The sequence below is a fragment of the Camelus bactrianus genome, chromosome 6, assembly GCF_048773025.1.
Source record: "Camelus bactrianus isolate YW-2024 breed Bactrian camel chromosome 6, ASM4877302v1, whole genome shotgun sequence".
NCBI lineage: Eukaryota > Metazoa > Chordata > Mammalia > Artiodactyla > Camelidae > Camelus > Camelus bactrianus.
In genome coordinates, this window is record NC_133544.1 from 20,169,153 (window position 1) to 20,190,959 (window position 21,807).

General features: G+C 38.0%; 1 long non-coding RNA gene across 3 annotated transcripts; it reads right to left on the bottom strand.

Annotated features, from left to right (window-relative positions):
• Window positions 1-7,105: 7,105 nt before the first annotated feature.
• LOC123617104 (uncharacterized) lies at window positions 7,106-20,912 on the bottom strand. 3 transcript variants are annotated; one of them, XR_012507431.1, is made up of 4 exons: window positions 20,702-20,912; window positions 15,124-15,259; window positions 11,343-11,755; window positions 7,106-8,842 (listed from the first exon to the last, which is right to left on the bottom strand). It is a non-coding gene; the product is annotated as an uncharacterized LOC123617104 (long non-coding RNA). The 3 variants fall into 3 exon arrangements; XR_006725172.2 differs by lacking the exon at window positions 7,106-8,842 and having other exon boundaries at window positions 8,853-11,755; XR_006725173.2 differs by lacking the exon at window positions 7,106-8,842 and having other exon boundaries at window positions 8,853-11,755; window positions 20,683-20,912.
• Between the last annotated feature and the right edge of the window lie 895 nt (window positions 20,913-21,807).

Sequence of the window (21,807 nt, forward strand, 5' to 3'; positions counted from 1 at the left end):
GGAAAGGAGGATAAATATTATATGCTCATTAATCACTGACAGTCTCCTTTAAATTCTGACTTAAAGAATGGTTTAAAGAAAATATTAAGTGTTACCAACCCTCCAGAGTCCATCCCCAGCAAGGGGCCTTCTGCTCAGTGTCGGTCGAGCCAACAGAACGAGACCAAAGTTTGCTTCAGAACCAAAGGGAAGCTTTATTCTTTGAGCAGAGGATGGACCGGTGTGGAGGATCTAGAGCACCTCTTACCCTCACCCCACGGGCTGTGGGCGGGGCTACGTCATCCGGGTCTCCTCAGTGGGGAGGGGAGGGGCGGAGTTCTCGCGAGAGCAGGCAGCCTGGTGCATCCTCTCTTCTCGCGGCCGCCACAGCCATCTTGGACCACAGTGTGGTGAGCGGCACTTCGGCACGCGGCCAGCTGAGCTGAGGAGCTGGGCGCAGCCGTTTGGCACTGGGAACTCTGGTCCGAAGCTCGGGATGCGAGGCCTCCGGACGTGGTACCCTAAGAGCAAGTGAAACTAGACTGAGCACCAAGGAATAAAAAAAAGGTTAGACTTTATTACCCAGATTCTGGTTTTACTTCCTGGAATTCTTAATGGGCTTTGCCGGTGACAAAGGATACGTTTAACTTTTGTAGTATCAGGTCTTCCATCAAATTAGTTTCCTTTTGTTTTTTTCTTACAAATGTTTCAATTTAGTCGGTTGTATTTCTGAATCATTTGAAGCCACCAGGGGTTCAAAAGCCTTTTAAAAGGCCCAAACACTTGGCCGATAATGTAGAAAACTTGTACTTTAAGATAATGCATCTCTCTTTGTTCTTGAAACGGTGTATTTCAATTGGTTGTATTTTCTCCCTCCAAATGGGTCTCATTTCTTGCCCTGGGATCCATAGTCATTTCCTCAAGGATCCTTGGAAGGAGCTTAAGTGTCCTTGATTTGGGCCAACCTGTGGGCTGCAGGCCTGCTCTCTCGTCCTGTTCACGCCCTTCAGGACATTAGGAAAATGGCACAGTAAAGAGTTAGTGAGATTAACATGTGAAACACTGAAGTTTTTTTTTCTAATGAAGTGGACTGATCCGTTAACCAGGTGTGAGAGGCTTCACTTAGTGAAACAAGATTGTTTCTCTTCATCCTTGTGGGGTGATGCATGCCTGTTTTTTAAAGCAGTATTCCTACTTCTACTTCTATCACCTTTTTTTACCTTAAAGCCAAAAGAGCAATTCCCAAAATGTGTGTCATGTTGCACATAGGTTTTAAAATCTAAATTTCTAATATATGCCTTTTACAAGATTTTTTTTTTCAGCTCTTGAAGCCAGCTATTATCAGATCATACTGCATAACTCATTTAGAGTTATCCCTAGGGTGGTGGTAATGCTAGTTTAGATTTTGTTTGTCCATTATTGCTGAGCACTTAGCTGGATAAGGGAGTGAAGGATGGCAGGAGTTCTGTAAAATGATATGAACACAGAGGAAGCTGTGTTGCCTTCAACAACACATATTTTAAACTGTTTGCTTGAAAGAAAGAACTGTGGTGGCACTCCATCCTTTATCTGATGCAGGGTCCTGGAAAGCAGCATTGTGAGAAGCCCTTTGAACCTGATGTGCACTGTAAAGTCCTATTTCTGGTGAAAATTACACTAATCCTTAAAGCTCTTTATGGACAGCTTTCTGGAAGTTTGGATCAGGATGCAAAGTGGCCTTATTTCAGATATTTTTCGGTCTGAGTGCCCTGTGCTTGTGTGTCATTATGAATTGTTATTTTATTTATGCTGTCATTAAACCCGTCGTGAATGAAGATGTAGGTGTGATTTATGGCTTAGCCATCATACAGAACCTCGAGCTGTCCATTACCAGAAGTCAAGCAGCCATGGCAGCAAAGCCATCTAACATGGTGGCTTTGGGGAGGTCGGGCAGTTAAAAGAAGTTTGGAGAAATCTTGAGATTTTTGCCTTTTTTCTCTCCTCTGAGCTGAATAAAATAGATGCATCAGTTCTAACGAGGAACTTCCTGCCCAGAGTCACTGGCAGAGCAGCCTCCTCCCAACAGCTGCAAGCTTGAGAGACCTCATGTTGCTGGCCAAGGTTCACTCTGTGCTTTGACTAAGACCACAGCCGTAAAGCCAGTGTGTACCGTGGAAAGAGTTTCCCATTTTTTCCATTGGAGAAGCCTTTTGTGAGGTTAGTTTGACTGTTCCAAATTAACAGTGGTGGTCATTGCTCATTTTTAAATTTTAACTGCTTGTGAACCCACCGATGAGATAGATTCCATTGAGGACAGATTAGTTTTCTGTGAGGAAAATACATATCCTTTTTTTTTTTTTTTTCCAGTATTCCTTAAAGCACTGACTTTTACAGTGTGGTCCCTAAACCAGCAGCATCAACAGCACCTGGGAGCTTGGTGGAATCACAGATTCTCTGACTGTCTCCAGACCTAGGGATTCAGAGACCCTGGGGGTGGGGCCAGCAGTCTTTGTTCTAACAGGTCCTCGAGGTGATTCTCATAAAGGCTCACATTCAAGAGCCATGCCTTCAAGGTTTGTTTGACTGTAGCCTTCTCTAGAGTTTTAGTCTCTATTCCAAAACAAAAACCAAAAAAATCATTTCTTTTCCAGGTGATGTGCAAGGGTTCCTTTTTAAAAGTTGGTTTCTAATAATATATATTCTCCAGTTTTCTGAACTATGAATCTAGGCCCGAGAGTCACCCAGAACAAGGGACTTAAAGCAGCTTCCAAAGATGCTTGATTTACTATTGGAGGCCATTTGCTCACCTGCTTGTCCTAGCAGGCTTCTGTTAACCAGATGTCTCAGTCATTCACCAAGATCCTCATCGAGGCATCCATGTAACTCAGGACATAAAGGTGTAGCTCTTCTCTCTGGTTTGAAGAGCAAACTAGTCTTTGATTATCAAAAGGGTATAAACTTCTTTGGAGCTGAATTTTAATCCTATTTTCTTCCCTCTCAGGAACTTGGGAGTGATCTCCTTTGGGGCATTTGATTCTGGGTTATCTTTTCAAGTGTGATTTTATCTTTTCCTATCTATACCAGCGGCTCACAGTCATCCACTATGTTTCAGAGTAGCATTTCCAGACTGTGACATTGTCACCTTAAGAAAGATTTTGATTTAGTGACTGTTGAACATTCAGTCTCATCCATCCAGCTTTTCCTCATTGTCGGCCACTGAGGGGATTTACTGTATCATTCCAGCTCTTTGTCCTTGAAAGACTGATAATTATTGGACATATATAATTTGCCGTGGCCTTTTATCTTACATTTTTGCACCCCCCCATTATGTATAATTGCTAATTTAAACTTTTCTGTTTGTAATTAAGTAGCTTCCCCTTTCCCTTTACTTAGAAAAGGACTAAATCAAAATCTGTACAGAATTCTCCAATTCTAAAGTATCTTAACCAAATATTTTCAAGAACTTTCAATTTCTGAACAATTGATTTAAATATTACACTATGTTATACATCAAAGAAAGTCTGTTTTTCTGGAACAGTTCTTATTTTTTGAGCAACTACACTGCGATAGGGCCCATTCAGAATCTTTGCTAAGGACTACTCCCCCACTAGCCAACTGCAGCAATAAAAATACTGAAATGTACAAGTCTTTCATAAATAACAAAACCAGGTAAATTGAGCAAATAGCATAACCCCTCAAAATGTGTTTAAAATGTCTTATATTTTGGTTTGAAATTTGTACCAAATGGCTATATAATTTTTTTTATAAAACCAGCCTACATGAATTTACAGGTGCATTTTATTATACCTGCTTACATATGCTTCGAAAAATCTTTCCACTGTTAAATGGAGACTGTGCCAACAACATACTTAACATTTATAGGTTACTCAGGACTAGTGACCTTCCACCCAAGAAAACATTATTTCCATTAATTCAATTGTCTGTCCATTTCTATATCATTCGTTAATGAATATGAATCTATTATGTCTGGTTTAATTGGCTAAAAAAAAGTCTTCTGTACACATTACCAATCTTAATCTTGTGATTTTTAAGAATTCTAGTTTCTTCGTTTAGTGCACTGATAAAGTTGATTAGCTGGACAAGTGTGTTTAAATATGAATATACTTCCTAATTCCTGCTTACCAGTGGTAATAGTTACATAGTACACAATTTTGAAATTGATACAACTAGACTTTCATACTAAATTAAACTTGCATATGCTATCCTTTCAGACCCATCCTTATTTTGCTATTTATTCCTCTTCTTAGAAAAGGGAACAAAACTGAACTTCTAAAAAGTAAGTTAACAGTTACATGTATTTAGATAGTATTAAATAATACAGGAAGCCAGCCAAAACCCTTACATCATGCTTGATCTGTTTGGAGTGTGAACACTAGAGGTGCAGGGTCAGCTTGGGCATAGCCATGCAACCCCAAAATGATCCTCCTTTTAATATTTTGCTTTTGGGCAACATTCACTCTCCAGAAACAAGGATCTTGTGTATGTGTGAAAATTTATTGTTTGTTGGGCACTATGTGAAGATTTCATTCAGATTCTTAGACCTGTTACTGAAGATGGGCTGAGCTTCTCATAGGCAGATCTCATGTGAGAACAATCCAGTTCTGGAGCCACAGAGATCCAGATGTCCAACTGAACAGCTGCCATCCTCATCTGCAGTAACCTCAAGATCACTGTTTTTGAGTTGTGACCATGTGTTATGCATTTCTTATCCTGACGCCCATGATTGAGGTCAGATGTTCTCTACCCTTAATTTTGCCCTTTGGGACTCTGTATTCTCAGTGGGATGTACAGTCACAGACAATGGTACCACAGAGCAGCTAAAGAAAAACTTTCCCATGCAATGTTCATGCAAGTAGACATTCTGGCTTAAGTTGTCATTACCCTTAAATATTTAATGTTTATTGTTCTCAGAGTGATTATAAGTGAACTGGAAACAAAGTAGGCATCTAAAGAAGAAAAAGTTAAAATTTTCTGGGGTCTGTAACTCAGGTGTCATATATTGAAAGCATGATGGGTGTGTAAGGAATCTTCTTTGTCCTTCTACATGTGCAGACAACACATTTGAAACAAACTTTCGTAATATAATACATGATGAGTTCATCGAAGTGAAAACACCAGAGTGACATCCATGTTTATTTTGGTACTGATCAGCACCATGACTTTATGCAGATGTTTAATCAATTTTATAAAAGTAACACTGCCTGTTACCAACAGAATAATTACTTATCTTTTACTGGTAGCATCATGGCAGCTAATTCCCAAGTTACCCATAACTTGTGTAAGGAGACATTTGTTAACATTTGAAATCCAGGTAGAACTTGGGAAGGCCAGACCAAAGTAAATCATCACCACCTTAATACGTGCAGTGCATTTTTGTAATTATTAGCCAAAGGTCTAGCATATTGAAAAGTGTGTGTAATAGGAACCAAGAGTTAGATTTTTATTATTGTTTTGCTATCATCATAGATTGAACATCTTAACGCTTTCAATCAGTATTGTATCCAGAATCACTCTTTGAAAGCTATGTAGAAAACTGCTGAATGCAACCAGTTGTGCCTAGAAAGCATCTTTCATTGATGCATTATGTATATATGCTCTAAATATAATGAATATATTTCTGAATTACAAGATGCTTCACTAAGCAGTAAGCTCTTCAAATAAAGGCACTGTGTTTTGTCTAGCACAGTGGATGGCATATTTCAAGTCTTCAAAATGCATTTGATAACTCAACTAACCACACCTACACTATCAACCATCCTTCCCTACTGCAGTTGAGCAAATGGTGTTTATTAACTGACCTCAGTAGCCAGATTTGCAGTCTTTCAGCATTTAAGAGACCAGTTGCCTGATTGTATTCATGAAAATTCGAATCATAATGTTCTTGGAATTTCCACCTAAGGGTTTAAACTTTGCTTTCAGTGCCATGATGCCATGAAAACCACACCAATCAGATAATATCCCTGTGTCACCAGTATTAATGACTAATTTACTGAGCATGAAATGTGCTGAATTTCCCATAATGGATATCCATAAAGTATCTGTGTTATCATTGCATGCACCATCCCTCTTGTGTTTGTGTGAGTGTCTAATTGAGGCCTAAGTATATGTTGACCATCATATTTGTGGATTTTTGTAGAGATTCTTGTCATCACCATATAGCTCGCCAGGACTAGTCCACTGGATGGTTAATGCAGAACAAAATCTTTGAGATTGTACTGTTGATTCCTTAAGTCCTAGGTTGATTTTGCAATATGGCATTTTAGGGAAAGCAGAGAAACCCAAATAGTGAATTAACAGTACTTGCTCCTTGATTGTTGACTTTTCAGTATCATCTGCAGGAAGTTGTATACAATACAGCAGGTAAATCTTTGCTAGGCCTCGTGGGCCTGCCAATATCCAGTGAATTTGTGGCTAATTTTGGTTTCGTTGCCTATTCAGCCCACCAGCATTCCTTTATTTCAGGATGTTTGGCTTGAAAAACTCGCTTAGTTCATATGCCAGTTTCTTGTCAGTTAGTAATTTATTTGCTGACCTGGGCTAAGTGTCTGCTATAAAAATCACTTAGAGTTGTGTCCTTCCATCCTTCTTTGTCTTTACCTTTATTACTTCCTCTCTCTCCACATTTGCTATTGCAATCCAAATCTCTTTCTACCAGAGTAATGTTTTGCATATTTTGAAGTTTAGGTCAGAAAGTTTGAGCTTACCAAGGTCTGGCATTTTTAGCTTTTTTGTTACATTTGTAATAACGCAGTATTGCTGAGCAGTGGATAATGTGCTTTTCATCTGTCTTTATAGCCCACATGAACAAAGCTTAGCCCTATGATAGAGCTGTGTACTAGGACATAATTAGATAGTGTGTTTTTTTTTAGCATGGCTGCCATCGCACAGCCTGATGCTTGCCAGCCTAAGATGTAGTACTATTGATCATAAACCTTTGATGCACTCACAGTGAAAGAAATTGTAAAACATTGGACTTCACGTTACTGATGATATTATAACTAAGAAAGTACACTTCATGCTGCATGGTTTGGGGCAGTGCCAGCCTTAGGATAGTCAAGTGCCATCTCCTTCCTTCACCTCCTTAGGAGAATATCACTGACATAACCTCAGTGACTTTTGTCCTGAAGTCGTTTAATATACTGAACATAGGAGAAGATACCACCAATTAATCAGTTACTGCCAAAAGCCCAGCACTGTAATGAGTGCTGTGAAATATGCAAGAAAAGCCAGACTCTGCTAGTATAGCTGTTTGGTGCTCAGTAAATATTTGGTGAATAAATATAATCTAACAGCAACAACAGAAAATGTAAAGATCTTTTTAACTCCTCTCTGCGTGAAAAAGAGCAATACTTTCCCTTTAAAAGGCTCTTCTCCTACCCAGACAATATTTAATGTTTGTTCTTTTTTGACAAAATACAGCAAAACCAGAGTTTTGGTCAGTTTTTAAAAATAGAAGCTTCTAGATAATGGAAGCTGCTTCTCACTAGAGAATATTCATATTATTTATTATCTTCCCAAAGGATTTTATCACCCTAATATTCTTTTTAGGTTTAAATGCTAAAGTAGGAAGGGGGATATTTAAAATGAACTAGAATTTACACGTATCTAAATGGGTGGGTTTAAAACCATGGTGTCCTGGTTGGCTATACTGGATGCTAAAAGGGGAGGAATGTTGGGTCCAGAGGAATCCTGGCTACTTCAGCTACTAATCACCTGTATGACACTGAGCCTGCCATTTCACTTGTGTCTCTTAGCTGTTAGGAGGTTGGACTAAATAGTCTTCTGGGTTGCTCTCTATCTCTGATAGTCTGTGAATCTACCTTGAAATATACAATGGCATTCTTCGTTGGATTAGAAGTGAACAGTGTATAGTCTGAATCTCTACCTCAAAGCTAATTCTAAGAGATACCAAACCATATTTGGATTATAAACCTGTTTTGTCAATGATCTATTCAATAATGACCTTTTCGTTGAATCATCTTACTTGCACAATCTGCCATCCTCCTTTTTGTATGTTATGTTTTGCTTTAAAATGGTGTAGGATTAAAATCCTGTCTCCACCTAACTTACTGGCTGTGTGATTTGGGGGTAATTAACGTTTCTGATCTCATTTATCTCATCTGCACAGTGGAGCTAATTGTGTCTACTTCAGAAGAACTGTTAGGAGTCTTGCATGTAGTGGCACATGAAAAATGCCAGGCTCAGAACATGGCACACTGTGGTTCACCATCAAAGTTTCTTACCTTTACCATTAAGGCCTGATCCACTTCATCCATGAAAATCTCCACGGAGCTCAGATTCTTGTCTCCTTTTACTAAAGAGCAATGGATCACTCAGAACTGTACACCAATCAGGGATAAAACTATTTGGATTCTAGAGTTGGCATATTTATTCTGTTAGATTATATTAATTAGTCAGATATTTACTGAGTGCCAACTTTATTCTGAAATACTTTCCATATTTTAACTCATTTACTCCTCACAACAACCCTATGAGGTTGGTATTTATCATTTTCATTGGAAAATATATCTCAAATGAGGAAACTGGGGCACAGAGAGGTTGTCTAACTTACCCAAGACCACGCATTAGTAAGTATGGAGCCCACATTTGAATGCATGTACTTTGTCACTTGGCAAAGTACATTTGCAAACAGCCATTTAAATGGTTTTTATTTTAAGATGCAAAATTCGTTGCACTCTTTAAAGAATTAATGACACTAAGGAGTTTCCTTTTTTTCAGCAAATCTTTTAAACAGCATTTCTAGGAAGGAAAGGAGAGGCAACTGCTGTCAACTCCACTGCCCTTGCTTAAATCTTCTGGAGGCTTGATGATGCATTAGGTCTTCATACATCCTTCCTGAAGCCTAAGGGAGGGGGAAAAAGAGCAGTCAGGTGGGGTCAGAGCCTAGAGGACTGAGCAGACTCCATTTCCTGTCTCTACACTCGAGCCAGTGCCAAGTAACTTTTTTAAACTTAAATACTTTTCTGCCCTAATAAATACAAACTAGACTATGCCTAATGGGGAGCCTCTACTAATAAAATTGGCTTTTGGGTCAGCAAGGGGTAAAAAACAATACCAAAAACCAGAGTGTGTGTCAGGAGATGAGGGAAAGTGTGAAGAGAGCATGGTGGGGCTGGGGAGCTTTCCTTCTGCCATTAAAATGTGTGTGTGGAAGTTGGGGGTGGATTTCATGAGTAAATATGGAATTTTGCCACCAAATTCTTTCCTCCAGAGCTAATATTATCATGGGATATTAATATTAACACAAGGAAAAAGGCCCTGGGTGAAGAAAACTGTTTTCCCCTTCAGTGATAGAGTTCTCTTAGGATGACAGGGACGTTTCAGGGCATCAGAAAGTGGTAGTAGAACATTAAGATTTTATCATTAACAGGAGAATGAGCTACAACCTATAGGATTGGATTCTCTTTGAAAAGTTGGGAAAAGGAACCTGGTAATATCAGCCTAGTCAAGGACCTTTTTCTCTGCTTAAAACCCTCTGTGCTTTCCAGGGTGTGTGGGCCTTTTGATCCTAACCATTATTCTGGACAAACTAAAGTCATCAAACTGGAAATCTGGTACATGTGGATGTTGTGATGCATGATGCTATAGACACACAGATAACACATTAGGTGGGAAGGGGTGTATTTGCGTTTTATGAAGTTCATCATTTCATCATTATGAATTAATCTTTTTATAATTTCTCTGAATCATTCTTTTGGAGCATTCTGAAGGAGCCAGAAAAAAAAAGTGAAAACTTTTCTCAAGCAACTGGCTTAATGGATAGATAAATGTCCAGTTTCAAAAGCTGTTACTTGTAGAAGGCCAAAAAATGTTAGTATGGGCCGTATAACTGAAAGATAATTTTTCCAAGGTGAGAAAGGCAATAAACTACAAAATAGCACACTAATGGAATATACAGTTTTTAATAGGAGCAGCTGTTATTTCACTAAGGTGTATAATATTTTAAGTCTTGGTTTTCTGTTTTGGAGTATGTTAATTAGTGCACTTATTTAATTTATTTTCATTCTCTGTGTGTTTGTGACTCTTAATTACATGACGTAGTTTATATTCGTTGCTTTTACATGATGGGACTGCCACAGTGTGCCTTTGGTCTTTTTATGCTTAAGTGAAATCATGAGGAGTGCTCACCAGCAGTTGTATGTCCTTCACTAGATTCTTCAGCCACGTGTGTGCATAATGGTTTGCACATGGGCGATTATCTGATCACTTACCTTGGGATAGTTTGCTGAACTGAGCTTCAATTTCAGTTACACTGGATGCAAATGAGCAATATGAAAAGTATAAACAGGCCCCAAAATACAGAGTTTCCTTTTGGAAATTTTAAGCCAGAACCATATATCAATTTAAAAATTAGCTTGCTTTTATATGAGACTTGCTGCATATTGGGAAATAAATATCAGAGAGCAGGTATCTTGAGGTGTATTTTAGGACAAACCTGTAACTTTTCTGATAATAAAGTAAAGCTTAAGATGCTTTGAATATTCGAGACTTGAGGGGTTGCAGTTAATTGCATTTTGGAGTTAAATTAGGATAAATGAGAAATGCTTTCTGGCCTCAACTCTTATAGTTGGAAATCTTTCTGAAATTATGAGTGGATTTTCTTAACCACCAAGACAATTTTGTCAGTATGCTTTTTATGATTTAGACCTAACATGCCTGAGGGATATAATTCTCAATACCATTCAGCATTGTATAATAAAATAAATAGGTAGGAATGAAGAAGATGAGACCATCTATATTACTGAACTTAGAGTAGCAGGTAGTCATCACAGGGCTATTACAGATCAGCCTTGTGCAAATTACTGGAGGGGAGAAGAAATAGAATTCTTTGTTGTAGGGGGTTATTTTGTACATTTGGGGATATTTAGCAGGTAGCATTTCTGACCTCTTTCTAGAGGGACAGAAATAACATACATACTTCCTGTGAGTATAATGAAAGTTCAGAAAATGGAAAAATACAAAATTAAGGGAGATTTTGTAGAGGAAGTAGGTTATGAGCATGGTTTTGAAGGCTATATAGTGTTGGCAAATCAGGTTAAAGAACTTGATGACTAAGGGGTTACCGTTTTTAACCAAAAGGAGGTCATTGATAACCTTGATGAGAAAAAAATTCAGTAAGCTACATTATAACTATTGGATGGATCATAAAGATGTTTTAAAGACAGATTGTTTTCTGACCCAGACCTAGGCATAGCTTTAATATCCACCATGTAGATAGAACTGGAATTTAGGGACTATGTGAACTTCTCCCTCATATGGTTCATATGACCTGGACCATTCAGTGAGTTATTTCTCTTCCACTTTTTTCCTGATTCTCCTGCTCCTCTTCTTTTATCTCTTACTTGCATTCTGTTTTTTAATTTTTCTTTTTCTTCTTTTTTCACTTCCTCTTTCCCTCTTAGGTTAGGCTACTAGAGGCCTGTGAGAAAAGAATCCACAGTCATGACCAGTGTATGTTTCCTGTTGTTGCTGAAACAAATGACCACAAACTGATGACTGAAAACAATAGAAATGTATCCTCTCACAGTTCTTGAAGCCAGAAGTCCAAAATCGTTTTCACTGGACAGAAATCAAGGGCTGCACTTGCTTCAGAGGCTCCAAGGGGGAATCCATTTCTCTACCTTCCAAGTTATAGAGGCTGCCAGCATTCCTTGGCTTGTGGCCACATCCTAAGCTCTTCCTCATGGTCACATGGCCTTCTCCTCTTCTCTGTATATCAGATCTTCCTCTGCTTCTCTCTTGTAAGGACACTCATCTGTGGAAATGAAAACTAATTTGAAAAGATACGTGCACTCCAGTGTTCACAGCAGCATTATATACAGTAGCCAAGAGATGAAAGCAACCTAACTATTCATCAACAGATGACTGGATAAAGAAGATGTGGTATATACGTATATGTATATCTCTATATAGATGTATATAGGTACATAAAAATACATGTATATATTTGTATATTAAAAGTAAAAATATGTATATATGTATTTTAAAATACAATGGAATGTTACTCAGCCATAAAAAAGAATGAAATTCTGCCATTTGTAGCAACATGGATAGACCTAGAGAGGATTATGCGTAAAGAAATAAGTCAGAGAGAAAAAGATACTCTGTTATCACTTATGTGTGGAATCTAAAAAGTTAAAAAAAATACAGAAAACAAAACAGAAACAGACTCATAGATATAGAGAACAAACTGGTGGTTACCAGTGGGGCGAGAGAAAGGGGGAAGGGCACAATAGGGGTATGGGATTAAGAGATACAAGCTATTATGTATAAAATGGATAAGCAACAAGAATATATAGTGCAGGGAAATATAATCATTGTTTTGTAATAACTTTAAATGCAGTATAATCTATAAAAAATGAATCACTGTGTGGTATACCTGAAACTAATAAAATACTGTAAATCACTATACTTCTGCTAAAAAAAACACCTCATGATTACATTTAAGGCCCATTCAGATAATCCAAGATAATTTCCCCACCTCAAAGTCCTTAACTTGATCTAATCTGCAAAGACCCTTTTTCGAAGCTCATATTTACAGGATCCAGGGATTAGGACCTTATATATTGGGGTACCATTATTCAGCCCACTGAAATCTGAATATTACAAAGAGTCCTCCCTCGATACATGGCGGACAACACAGAGTCCATCCTTGTCACACATGAGCCTCTCTGGTGGATCTCACCGGCAAGCATGAGAAAGGGGTCATACTTCTTCATCTGTCTCGTGTTCACTGGAACAGTGTTCTCTGTTTGAGCAATACCTCCCTACTAATGACTTAAGAAGGAAAAGGGACCTCATTGAAACTTTTCAGTTCCTTGAGCACCAACCATTAAGCCCCAGATAATGAAGGTCAGGACTAAAGGTGTGTTCCTTATGGAGAGCTCTCTATTTCCCTCCTCAGACTTGGAAGCCTGTTTTGTTTTGGTAAGTAAGGAAGAGCCATCCCCTGGGCTTGCTGGTTTCTGGTTCAAGTTGCCAGCATATCCTCTTCAACTCAAGTGGAGGAGATGTAGAGAAGCACACACAGAGGGTGATAAGGAACCCTCCCAGCTCGGGATCCTGCTGAATTCACCTGAGACCCTTGAGCCTGTGAGGAGAGAGATGCTTTGAACCTCTGCATTTAGCGTTCTTTAAATAATCCCATCACTCACAAAGTATCTGGGCAAGGATGAGGAGGGTGAAAATACAAATAAAGGAGCGTAAAAATTCATGCCCACTTTTTTTCCTACCCAGTAGCCATTATAGGCAGACCATTTTCACTTGCTGGGTCCTATGGGACAAGGAATCCAGATATATTTGCAAGCATTAATTTTTACGGGCCCTGCGGTCTCCAAAGCCCTCATGCGTCCTGGCTCATCCACTCTCAGAATTCTTACTCAGTGAATTTCAGAGTAGTGATTCTAATGAGAAATATTACTCTTTTAAAAGAGCACTTTAACATAACTCTAAGACACACTGTTAAAATATATCCCATACATTTAATAATTAATTTTTACTTTTCCCAGTATTATCTTACTGAATATTAAATGGGGTACAGTTTCTGTAGGAGTATTTGGTTTTCTAGCAATATTTGGTTAGTGACCTCTTATGCCCCATGGGGAAGATATCTCAGGATCTCTGTCGACCAGGAGTGATTTTTCTCAACTCAGTGTTTCTCCACCTTGGCAGTGTTGATATATGTTAGACGGGATAATTCTCTGTTGTGAGGATTGTCTTGGGTAGAACGTTTAGCAGCATCCCTGGCCTCTAGTCTCTAGAGGCCATTTCTTTGCTGAGTTGTAGCAGCCAAAAATGTCTCCAGACATTACCAAATGTTCCCTGGGGGACAAAGTCACCCCTGATTGAGAATTAGCGTTGTATCATTTGCTTGGTTAGTAACAGTAGCATTTACAGAGCCCTTAGTAAGTGCCAGTCACTGTAATAAGCACTTGACTTGTATTAATGAATTTGAATCTTACAAAATCTCTTGAAGTAAGTGCCATCATTAACTCTGTTTTACAGATAAAGAAACTGAGGCACAGAAGAGCTGAGTGTCAGCTTTTAAAGAGTAGAGCCAGGATTTGAGCCAGAAGTTGGGATTCAGAATTCATGCTCTTAGGCTTGATGGTACAGCTGTGGTCTAGTGCTCATAATTAGGAGTTTGGGACTGTCAGGTACAAACTCCTGTATACAAAATAAACAACAAGGCCCTACTATCTAGCACAGGGAACTATACTCAATAGCTTGTAGTAACCTATAGTGAAAAAGAATATGTGTATGTATAACTGAATCACTATGCTGTACACCAGAAACTAACACAACATTGTGAATCAACTGGAGTTCAATAAAAAAATTTTAAAAGAGAGTATGTTGTTACGGACTTTAAAAGCCTCTTCCTTTGCATCTATTTAAAGGTTGTAAATAAACTATAACAATGGATGAAAGGATTAGGAAGGGCCATTTATTATAATCATACTATGAGTGGGGCACTTGTCTTGAGACTTGCATGTGAGTTATTTTATTTCATCCTCACAGTAGGCCTATGAGGTAGATATTCTTATATTCATTTTTATATGAGAGAATTTGGCAACAAAAAAGTAACATTTACCCAGAGTAAGAGCCAGTATAATGGCAGAAACTGAATCTGACCCAGTGCTTTCTGACTTTTAAGCCCACATTCATTCTATTTTAGTTCTCTCATTTCCTTGGGTATTAAAAAGATGGAGGGAGAGTCATTTTTAGATTCTCCATTTTTATTTTCCGGTCCAACCTCTCTGTACAAATTCCACATTACTTGGAGCTGATACTTGGAGATTTTGAGCTCTCACTTACCCTTCCTAAAAGCCTTCCGAGACTAGTAAAATGCAGAGGCACAGGTGTGAGTCCTGGCTCTGCCACCTCCCTGCTGAAAGACTCTGGGCAAACCATTTAACTGGGAGCTCCAGCTTCCTTATTTGTAAGCATGCGGCTGATCATAATGCCTACTCTGCAAGGTAAAGATCAGGAATAACATGTCGAAACACTGTTATTAGTTAGTACAGTTTTGCTCTTTAGAATTGCAAGCTATGTATTTTGCCACTTTGCTTTCTTGCTCTCTTCCCTTCAAAGCACTGGCAGTGTTTCTACCCTAGTTCCACCTACCGCCATCAAGGGTATCTGGAAACCTGTCGTTTAGAAGTTCAGTAAGATTCATTCTTCATTAAATGAAGATATCTTGGGAGTGGACAGAACATTTGAAGTCTTCATTACTTAAACACACTTTTGAAGACTTGGGCACCTGGCATAGGGAGGTGAAGAGAAGGAGACAATGACTTCACAGATTTTTTGCAGGCAGACCATATGAAAAGGACTGTAGTGAAAGAGAGCATACCCTGGCTTTATTCACAGAGACCAATATTAAGAGTTTCATGAAAGTTTTCTTTTTTATTGAGGTATAACTGATACATAACTTTATATTTGTTTTAGGTGTACAACATAATGATTCAATGTTGGTATATGTTGAGAAATGATCACCACAATAAATCTATCTCTCACCACATCTGTCCCCATCTAACCTTGCAAGGTGACCAGTTATTCCCCATACATAGTGACAAAAATTATTCTCCTTGTGATAAGGACTGAAAAAGATCTACTCTCTTTCAAATAGGCAATGCAGGATTATTAACTATAGTCATCATGGTATACATTACATCTCTATGACTTACTTATGTTATAACTGAAAGTTTGTATCTTTCTACTCCCTCAAAAAAACCTTTTTTTTTTTTTAATCAAAGCCTAAATTGTGAGTTAAGTAGGTGGGACTTGACCTAGAACTTTTTAACTATAGATGTATGAACACGTGTGCACATACACACATTTCCCTCACTACCTGAAAACAGGGTTCCTATGAAACCTTTAATAAGCTGAAATGGCATAATGTGAAGAAAAAACCACATATCTTTTTTTGTAAAACCAAAAATTCTATTCAGATTTCTTCCAGTAAGGGAGAACAGGGGCTGACATAGGCCTTTTGTGAAAGCAAAGTTGCGTAAAGCAAACTTTCCAAAAGTGGGGGATACTTGTATGTGTATTAATTGGAGTGCAGGATGGGAAGAAAGAAAATGCAAATATTGAGGAATGTAATTCTCTAGGACAATGTGGTGAACTTCACAACTCAAATATGTGGCTAGATATTAATAAAGTTCTTGTTACTTCTAAGTTGAGCAAAAAAAAAATCCTACAGTTCATTGGAATATATAACACGTGTACTCAACTCAGTGGATTGAGACCTTGCAAAGTGACCAGTTACTCAAGGGAGATGTCATTTTAAAAAAGTGATGGAGAAGGTGTTCATATCTAGTTGCCTTGCTGAGAATGTCGGTCACAGTCTAAAGAGATTCCAAAAGTAATGTGATAATATGGCATGTCTACTCAAGGGCAACCAGTGGAAATGTTCTGAATCAAAAATAACTCAACACTTGAGAATTCTGAGAGGACATTCAGTACATCTCCATCTAGAGTAATTGGGAAGAAGGGATACATTGGTTCAAGATTTCAGGAGATTAAATTTAGTATGTTATAAATTTATTGTTGAAAATGTTAAATCTCATTACTAATTGAATTTCACTGAAATGAAGTCTTCAGAGAAAGCTGATATTCGTCTGTTTGGCAGAAATCAGTTAAATTCAATTAAACGTGATTTTGTAAAAATGTTTTTGCAGTCACTGTGTAGACCAAAGCTGTAAAATTCAATTACATGTAGGGAGTCATGCTATCACATTCTGGTTATTAGAAATGGTCATGACGAAATTAAAAAAAAGGTATTTTGAGTATCTGCCATTTCATCAAACACCATTATGAAAGCAAAGACAATGCATAGGTGTATGATTCCTAAGCTTCTCTTTTGCTTTCACTTAATAATGGGTATAATAAATTTCACCCCAGGAAAGGAACTTGGAAACTCCTTTGTCCCATTATGACAGAATTTGACCTGAATATTCATTTTTGCAGTCAAGTAATGAATTTGGAATGACAAAAAATTATTCCAGTTATTGCTCTTTGGAAATCACGTGTTCATTCTTAAATATGGTGTGGGAAGCTAGGAATAAAGATTTTTTTTCTTTTTAGAAAAACAACCAATAGCTTCAATTTTGTCAGAAGAAATTTTATAAAGAAAACTTTATACAGAAAAAAAATGAAAAAAATCAGATTAGGAAAGGAAATACTGTTAATCTGTTTAAAAAGATGACAAAGAGAAAGGCAATAATGGGTTCATAATTTTTGGAGACGCTTATTTAGAAGATGAGGTTGAGGTTCAAATATGGAACCTGAGTTTTCTTTCTGGCAGTGGTATGCCAGCCACACTGATCATCTTTTTAAAACAGAACCATGTTGTGGTTTATAACCTGTGGGTGAAAAGAACAGATAACCTCGCATAGCCTTCTAGAAGAGCCAAGGCAAGCAGTGCAAGGGAGAGACAAGTCTCCAGGAAAAGGAGCTGCAAGAAGCTACTTCCCATTCTGTCAGTTTGGGTCACTGGAAATACACATACATGTCCAGGACGTGCATAGATGCTTTGGGGGAGTAAGAGACATTAACCTTGAATGCTGCTGAGTGGAGAACACTTCAAAGGCAAGGGACAGTGAGAGAACCAGAAGCCAATCAGAATGAAGAGGATGTTTGAACAGAGAGAGAGGGGGCATATGAAGACTAAGGGTTTGGGGCTCCTCTCTCACTCCACTGTCTCTGTTCTAGCTGACACCTGCCAATCTGGGCAGGTATTTACAGCTCCCAAGAGGACAAGAGGAGTCAGGTGAGTCCGGGATCAACTAAACTATGTTTACTTGCATACATTTTGTCCCTTTGCAGTTGCTCTGTGAGACTGGATAAATTCAAATCACAAGGACTAGCATTCCCAATGTATTCTGTTTACTCTGAACCTGCCTGAGGAGTCTGCCATTGACATAGCTCACAAATGCACATTCAAGAAATGAGTAGAATTTGTGGCCATCACTCCTTCCCCTTGTTCTGTCTGCGTGGCGAGAGGCTGGGATGACACTCAGGCCTCCATTTGTCAGACAGGGCTGGCGCTCTCTGCAGCCTATTTGGCAGGTACACTGTGATACTAAATGAGACTGCATTTGGAGGTCTTCTTTAGAAGAAAGGCATATTATGGGTCAGTTCTAAGGTGGCCAACTTTGACCTCATTGCTGCAGAATTCTTCTTTAGGGATTTTTTTTTCTTTTAAGTATCAGAAAATAAAATTATGAGTCTGGAGAAGAAATTTCAGCTTCTGAAAGATCTGTGTCTCAGTTGTGAGCATTTTTTAATGCCTGAAGACCCTTCTGGAGTGATGCTTTGGTTAAGCAATGAGGCCAAGCACAGCAGTAGAATATAGTGCTAAAATGATATTCAGTGACCAGCTTTTGCTTTTTGTTTTCATGTCATCTGTGCATAGATTTTTAACTGATTTTATATGTTATCATTTCTTAAAAGACTGGGGCATGGGGGAGAATTCCCAGTGTCATCTTTTGCTAGTCCCAATGTTAATCTAGTGATTTTACTCTGCCAAGTTTCATTTTGAGGTAGATGACTGCCAATACTAATCTGTCCAATAAAAAGACAGTCTAATCTATTTATGGTTCATGTTAAGGATTGAAGCCATGAAATGCAGTGCTTTTCTTTTGGTTGTTTTAAAATAAAGCTCAAAGGAAATTGATGGATGGTTTCAAGTAGCATGGTATTGTCTGAGCTGATGAATCAAAGGTGTTTGTATTATCCTCCACCTCATGATGAAGTTAATTCCTGTATGTAAAAAGAAATGTAGCTCACATAACACTATGATGTGGTATGGGACTAGGAAAAGGAAAGGTTAGTCATTCTTATCCTTGTCATCTTGTTCCTTAATCTCATGATTAAAGATAATCATTAGGAAAAAGTTTAAAAGAATGTTATAGTAGCAATCCTGCCGTATTTAGGGTACAAGCCTAATGAATGTGTTCCTTGTCCTCCACTGTGGGAACGTGACACCTCCCAGAAGTTACAACCAGAAAACTCTGGCGGAGCTGACCTATTAACCAGATCACCCAGGGAGAGAGGGACAGAGGAATGGGATATGGGTGAGACTGTATGGTTAGATGTAGGTCATTGTAGGATTCTAACTTTCATTTGTGGCTGGCAGTGGGGAGTTCACAAGTACTCAGTAAATTACTAGTAACCTGTTATTACTACAGAAGTCCCCTTATCTGCTTTGCTATCAGCCATCAGTGAAGAACAGGAGGGCTTCAGTAAAAAATACTTCTTAAATGTCATCTGTGTGGACTTTGTTTCATTTTAAAGCTTCTCATTGCACCTTTGCTTTGTATGTTAATCTGTAGCTGTCTTGACTCATTTTAGAAGCAGCCAGAACATAAATCCTAAAAAGTAAAAGTTCTCTATTAACTAATGTGTATGTGTGTGTACAAATGTGTGTTCATATGTATATATGAACAAATACATTTATAGGTGGATTTGTATCATTAATGATGTCTTTCATACATAACACACACATACATATATATACATACTATTGTGAATTTGTATAAAGCTTTTTATTTTCCAAGATGCTTATTATAGATGATCTTTTCCTAAATTTACAGTTACCCTGCACAAAGGTTAAATGACCTGCCCAAATTCACACTTCGTAAGTAGGAAAGCCAGGGCTAACAATGAAATTTCCTGATTCCTAGCCAAGCGTTCTTTCCACTACAACAGCTGTCACTGGTTATTGGGAGAGCAAGGGGAAGAAACTGATTTAACTTCTCTGAAGTTAAAAATTATTGATAGTGACTGAATATTAGCAGTGCAGTTATTTTCCAAAGTCAGCTGGTCTAAGACAGTCCTATGTGTGATTGAGTTAAATTATGTAAGTGGCCATGTATGATAACTTTGATACGTTCTGTCTGTGTTATACTATGTTCCACCGTGACCTGGTACTCTTAATTCTTTTATGTTAACTATTTTTTTAATTGACGCTATTTTTGAAAAATAAACCATCTCATAGTTATTTATTGTACTAATAATAAAAATACTGATGCAAGATACCCTATTACTGAAGGTACACAAAACTAGGCTCTTGACTTATACAGTCAAATTCTGTTTCCAATAGTCAACAAAATTTAACGGAAATCAGTGATTATGATATACAAAATTGACACTTATTTTGAGGTTAAAATTTGATAAACTTTTTTTTTTAAGACACTCTCTTTTGAGAATCCCGTCGCTTTATCTAATTTATGGTTTTGTTTAATAACAGATGTATAGGGCAAATAGAAAGGTCTTTAGTTTATCCAACCAGCGCTTGTTGGCAGGGTTAGTAAAAGAAATGAGAAACTGCTACTTCATTACAAACAACAGCATGCTCATAATAAAAACCAACCAAGTTGATTGACAATTAAGTATTCTCTATTAGAACTCAAAATACTGTTACCAAATAAGGAGCAATGGAAAAGCCCTTGTAATAACCTTGGTGTGATAATGACTATTCACAAAGTTCAGTCTAACGTATCAGACTTTTAAAAATCTGTCCCATAAAGTCCTAAGGGCAATTTTTACAATTGAAATTTTTTTTTCTTGAAAAACAAGGTAAAACTCTTCATTCCTCGGGGTAGAGGTTGAGATGCTGTATCTAAAAAAATAAAAATAAAATTTAAAACAAAATAAAACCCAAATGTAGTGGCTTACGTAGAAATGTATTTCTCACATTACAGTCCCGCCGGTCCAGGTGGTGAAGGTCGTTAAAGGACACAATTTCCTTTCTTTCTGCTGCATTGCCATTCCCTGATGTCGTGCTCACTGGCATTACTGAGGCTGGGTTTCCGCCGTGTCTGTGCTACAGCCCATAGAAGAAGGGAGTAGGAGAGAGTCCAGGGCAAGTGTCTTTAAGGAGATGACCCAGAAATGAAAGATGACAATTCTGCTCCTCTCTCATTGCCTGGGACTTTAGCACATGAACTTACTTAGCTTTAAGGGATGCTGGGAAATGTAGTCTGTAGCTAGGAGACCATGTTTCTGAAAAACAGGACGGAGGAAGGAGGGTGAAGGGGGAGAGGTGGGTTCATCTATTAAAAGAAAGTGAAGAAGAAAAGATACTGGGAAACATCCATTAGTATCTGCCACAGCCACAATATACAAAGTTAAATACGTTTATTCAAGCACGAATAGTATCCGCAGTGAATCATCACATGCATTCAAACAATTTTAAAGGAATGAATTAATGCTGGTAGTACTTGCATTATTTAAAAAGAGTGGTTCTCAAGTTTTCTCTGTCTAGTATCACTTCTTTGGAGTAAAAGTTATGCCAGGCAGCTATACTCTGCACAAAGATTTATCTGTGTACATGGCTTTGTTTTTAATGAGGAGATATGAAGATAGTTTCTAGTTTTTATATAACACAAATGTATGAGAGAGCCATGACTTTTTTTGAACATTATTGAAGAATGAACTTTTCTAAGTGACTTTCCAAATAATGGAAATACACATTTTAAATTTAACATAAGACAGACATAAGATTCTCTTCCGTGTGTATGTGTCTGAATGTGAATGTAATATGTACTAAACTGAAGTAGTTTTCTGTCTCCTTAAACCAGATGTACTGAGCACAGTTGAATTATACCTTCATTCAATACACATTTACTTAGCATCAGTTACGTGCCAGTGACTACATCAGGGTCTGCATAGGGTTTCAAGTTTAATCTTCCCAACAAGCCAGTGAAGTAGGACCAATTTGTCCTGTTTCACATGTGAGGAAACTGAGTGTTAAGGAGGTTAGATAACATTTTCAAGGTCACGTAATCAAGACTCACCTAA